This window comes from Myotis nattereri, assembly GCF_964212035.1.
Source record: "Myotis nattereri genome assembly, chromosome: 13".
Classification (NCBI taxonomy): domain Eukaryota; kingdom Metazoa; phylum Chordata; class Mammalia; order Chiroptera; family Vespertilionidae; genus Myotis; species Myotis nattereri.
In genome coordinates, this window is record NC_138088.1 from 52,675,698 (window position 1) to 52,681,661 (window position 5,964).

Genomic DNA, 5,964 nt, shown 5'->3' on the forward strand with positions numbered 1-5,964 from the left:
CTTCCACTCTAACTCCCACACACAGTGGGTTTCCTCAACAGAAGAGCCCAGGATGAAAAGTAGATTCTGAGTAGTTTACATCCAATCCCAGGAAGTCATACAGTGGGGAAGTGGGGAGAGTGAAAAATGAAAGAAAAGCCTAACAGGGCTATTGAGGTTACCACTGTGGTCAGCGGGCACTCAATCCCACTGGGACGTCCTGAGAAGTGTCCAGAACACTTCCTACAACTGTTTCCCACCAGAGAGACAGGACCCTGGGTACTTATCCACCAGGTTCCATCCTCCATTGGCTAAGAGTTGCCCCATGGGTTGCATCCCCCTCATGCTTTTGGTAGGAGGAGGTTCTCCCACACAGAGTTTTCGGTGGCAGAAATTCTCGAGAGGAGCATGAGACTGAGGTGAGATGCTGTCACCAGGCGGTCCGCCTGAACTTGGATGGAACTGCCCACTGGCCCCTGCAATCAGAAGTGGGCCAAGGGAAGGCGACACCAAGCACCAGAGGCCTCTGCTGTACTCGCCAAGGAGTGGCAACAGTTTGTACCTACGTTTCTGAGGTCTATCAGATCTATCTTCTCTCTTGTTTCTGTGGCAGCTGTAGGCTTGAGTTCAGGCGATGAAGACTGTAGCCTATGCCAGCTCACCCTTTTATCTGAACCAGCCTCCCAACTTTAGAAACTCACTCTCCCTGAACCTCTTCTCAATGTTTGCCCACCTCTTGGGCTGCTCTTTTGCAATGAATTCCTCTTCCATATGCCAATCCTTAAATCCTCAAGTTTCCATCTATTCTCTCTTTTTTTCTTTCACTATACTATCTCACTGAACTATCTCATCACTTATTCCTATATCTCAATTACCACCTCTTTTTAGATTTTATTTTTCAATTATAGTTGCCATTTAATATTATTTTACATTAGTTTCAAGTATACAGAATAATGATTAATCAATGAACATCTTTAAGAGATGACTCTCAAATCTTTATTTCTAGCCCAGATTTCTCCCCTGACTAATCCAAACTTATTGATCCATACTGAGACATATTCCCATAGATGTCATCATATAGGTAATCAAACCTAACCACACCAAAAAAATACTCATCTCATTATTTTTCAACTAGAAGCCTGGTGCACAAATTCATGCACGGGTGGGGTCCTTCGGCCTGGCCAGTAATCAGGGCCGATCAGGGCTGGCTGGCCAGAGGGAGAAACTGCGGGAGGTTGGCTGGCCAGCCCCACCACCGATTGGGCTGATTGGGGCTGGCCGACCAGCCGGGAGAGGTTGGCTGTGGGAGCACACTGACCACCAGGGGGCAGCTCCTGAGTTGAGCATCTGGCCCCTGGAGGTCAGTGTGCGTCATAGCGACCAGTTGTTTGGTCATTCGGTCATAAAGGTCGCTTAGGCTTTTATACATATAGATGTTTTCATATTCCCTATCTCAATTAATGGAATCTTCACCTACTCTCATCCAAGCTAGAAACTCCACCAATATTTTTGACTTTTCCTTCTCCCTCACTCCTTATATTTAATCACTTACACAATTTGGTTGAGCTCACCTCATCTTTGAAGTCTACCATCTCCTTCCTATTCCCACAGTTATTGATCCTTATAATCTTGTGTCTAAACTTTTTAGAAAGCACCAAAAATGGTTTCTTGCCTCTAGTTTCTCCCTTGGCCAAACAAACTTTGGGCATATCAGTTACACCAGCATATTGTTTATTCAAGAGGTTTTACTAGGTTTGTGAGGAAAGCCCTGCTCTTTCTCCAAAACTCCTAATTTCCTGCTCCACACAGGCAACCTTTTTCCGCACTTTGAGTGGACTCTTTTATTACTTCCTTTCTTTAAATAATATGCGTGTCACTTCTTGATATCTGTTTTAAGCAATATCTAATGTTTTCCCATTACAGAGGATTTAGTTTTTTCTCTCTCTTACACACCCTCCCCTATCTCCATCTCTACCACTCATCCATCTTTTCATCTTCTCAAAAGAGCAATACCATCATTTTAATTAGATCAGTGTTTACATTATTATGGTTATGTCAACGCTATTTACAGTTGAGCCTTGGAAACTATGATTACTTGTTCCTGCACAATATTTTTTCTCTCTCGGTGATGATAATGATCTGGGCTTTTTCTTTGCTTCGTTTTCTTTGTATTTATCATTAACCCAACATCAAACTCTACTCCTCTATTGTAAATCTACTCAAACTCATAGCCATTCCCTCTCTCAGTTTCATCTTCTTGAGGAAATCTCTTCTGCCCTGCTCCAGTCTCCCTGCTCGCAGCTCGAGGAGTACTTGTCATGCTGGGATTCTGCTTCACCATTATCTTAGAAATGTCCTTCGTCACCATCTTGTGGGGGCCCTGTTATCTAGTTCCCTCGTCATTTTCTCCTTTGGCCTACTCCCCGAGTTTCGAGTTTCGGTGGAACACAGCTTCTGATAGCTTCCTTAGAAAGGGTGCACGGCAGGAAAAGTTTTCAATACTTTGCACATCTGACACGAGTTATTTTACCTGCACACTGAACTGACAGTTCCTTAGCAATAGAATTCCAGATTGAAATTCTGGTACCTCGAATTTGGAAGGCTTTGCTCCAACGCCTTCTCACTTCCCATGTTGTTGCTGAAAAGTGTAATTCATTATAATTATTGATTCTTTGTATGAACTCCTATTTTTCCTCTCCCTCATGACACGTTTTATAGGATCTTTCTCTGAAGCCGGTGTTCTGAAATTTTACCACGATGGCCACTAGGGTGAGTCTGTTTGCAGTCGTTGTTCTGGTATTTAATGCACTCTCTGAATTTGGATACTCATCCTTTAAGATCTATAAAATTACATTGAATTATTAGTTTAATGATTTCCTCTCTCTACTCTCTTCAATTATTCAGATGTTGGGTCTGCTGGACTGGCCCCTCTAATTTTCACCCCCCTCCCCCAAGTTTTCATCCCTATGTCATTTTTGCTCTAGTCTTTGGGCAATTTTTTCAAGTTTACTTTTCATCCTTTTTTGTGTTGTTTTTATAGTTCTGTTATCATTATTCTTGATTTCTAAATGCTCTCTAAATGGTGCTTTTAAAAAAATAACATAACATTCATGTTTTACTGATGCAGTATCTTTTATCTCTCGGGAAATATTAATGACAGTGTTTGTTTGTTTGCTTCTGTTTTTTAAAGATTTCTTGCCCATCTTTCCCTCTCTGTTCAATGCAAGCAACTGTGTTTCCTCTGAGTTTCCTTTTTGTCCTGTTTCTCTATTTTTTCTTCTGGTCTCCATCACTGATTAAACTTCATTCAGAGAAGAATTTAACTAATTCATTCACTCTGAGGTGTAATGCATGATAGAGTTTCATGTGTCTGTTATCTCTCTGAAGAGTATTTTAGTTTTAGCAGGAACTAAATTTCTCATTTGGCTTGAGCCACAGGAATGAAGTTCTAACTGAAGAGTTTCAGGCAACCACATATAAGGGTTTAGGAGGCCAAGGGAAGCCTCTGTTACGCTTTCTCAAATCCCACTTCGTTGAGGTAGGTTCACCTCTGCCCATGCAAAGGCAGGCGATAATCACAGGGCCGCCGCAGGCATCAAGGATGAGACTAGGAGGCAAGAATATCTGCTCAATTACAATTCTAGTCCAACTTGTATGTCCTGGAACCGAGATATGAGGTAGATAAATCATCTTCCTAAAATTGCTATTAATCTAGACTAGAACATATACTTTATTGTGTTTATAATGAGCACAGGCATCATCAAATGCAAACAACTCTAAGTAAGCCCGTCTTACACAGACCTCCCCATACAATTAGTGGTGGTGAGGCATTATGAAAATGCAAAATACCACATAAATGTAGGACAATTAGGTCAGGAAAATAAGTATGGTTAACAATATGACTAACCATCTTAAACTGTGTGAATAATAATAATAATAATAGCAGCCATTATGGACTGGTGGCTGAAGCAGACACAATTAGCCAAAATTTGAGTAGGCGCACATGTCAGTGTTCAGCCAACAACAGAGGAGGACCCCAGCATTCTGGGGCCAGTGCACCATAAATTAAGGCCAGATCTACCTGCTGTGCATGGATTCAAACAACATAAACAGAGGAGAAGAGAAGACAAGACTAGTCAAGGTCTCCTCCTTAATCACATTGTGAGAGCTTGGTGTTGAGGCCACTGGTGGCCGATGGGCTTACAAGCTGAGGTCGTGTGCTAAGTGAGGGGCAAATACTCCACTGACACCACAAGGATCCCTGGCCCAGTGAGTGGAGTTTGATAGCAACCCTTGCTATAAGTGTGAAAAATATGTATAAATAAATAAAGTCCTCCCCTTAAATCTTGATTTCTGGCCCTATTTTTTTTTTTTTGGTAAATACTATCATTGCCAATAATAATAATGATAAATACCAAGGGCCTATGTATTGCTTACTATGGACTGGGCACTGTTTTGCATATATTAATTAAGTGCCACACAACCTTGTGCTAGTCTCTCCAATTTTATATTGATTTTTTAAATATATTTTTATTGATTTCAGAAAGGGAGAGATAGAAACACCAATAATGAGAGAAAATCATTGATCGGCTGCCTCCTGCAGGCCCCACACTGGGGATGGCGCCCACAACCCAGGCATGTGCCCTGACTGGGAATCCAACCGTGGCCTCCTGGTTCATAGGTCAATGCTCAACCCCTGAGCCACGCTGGGATTTCAATTTCCGCTCCTTAGCTCCAAAGACTCTCTTATACCCACTCTGCACCGCTGGCTACCTTTTCTGCCTTTCTCAGTACAACGGCCAATACATATTTTCATCACTGGTTGGGCAAAACTTACTCCACCCTCATCTTATCAAGAACTTAATGGTCCTGTTGATAAAATGCCAACACTAGCAAAAACAAACACCAAGTTCTCCAGGATATGAACGTTTTCATCATCTGTATCAACCCGCCCTAAATTTCAGCAGCCGGAATTGTGCTTCCCCGAGGCTTGATGGATACGCACTGTTGCAAAGCATTTTCAGAAGCCTCTACACCAGGGCTTACATTGTAGGTCCACACAGCTGTGCGGGGCCATTTCCTAGAATCCCTTCTGATTCTTTCCAGCGTCAACCGGTAAACGGGATAGAAAATGCTGTGCTGAATTCATTGCACCCAAGAATAACACAGGAAACAGATGAACTGGCCCCTCTGACCATTGGTCCGTTTGGGGCTTCCTCTTTTGTTATTTATTTATTTAAATATATATATTTTATTGATTTCAGAGAGGAAGGGAGAAGGAGAGAGAGAGAGATAGAAACATCAGTGATGAGAGGCCCACGGCCCACACTGGGGCTTGAGCCCGCAACCCGGGCATGTACCCTGTGACCTCCCCGTTCATAAGGTGGAGCTATCCCTCAACCACTGAGCACGCAGGCTGGGCGGGGCTTCCCATTTTAATGTTGAATAATTAGTCATAGGAATCTATTTTACAGTTTGCAAAGCCGTTTCACCAGTGTCGGCTGATCTCTTCTCATTTCTAGCATTTAAATCCAGGGTGCACTTCGCCTTAGGAATACTGTGCTTTTTCATCCCGTTCTTCCAAATCCACCCTTAAAAGACGAACCCAGACCAGCACACACGTGTACGGCCACGCTTCCCTACGTGTCATTTCCACCCGCAACACATCTGAGAGGCCGGCTGGGTGTCAGGCACTGAAAAACCAGGGGGTCCGAGGCGCCCCGAAGCCTGGGACGGGCGGTGGCTGCGCCGGGCCCGGCTCCCGCCCGAGCCGCGGCCTCTCCGCGCCCCGGCGCCCTGCGGGGCAGGCCTGGCCCGGCTCCCCGGGCCGCGACGGCGCCCCCTGCCGGCCGCGCCGGGCACGGCGGGCGGAAGGAACCGAGCCGGCTGCCACCGTGTCCCCGCCGGAGCCGCCGCCGCCGCCAACGGAGCGTCGCGGGCCCGATCGCGCGGACCGCCCTCCCAGCGCCACGTCCCAGCGCCGCC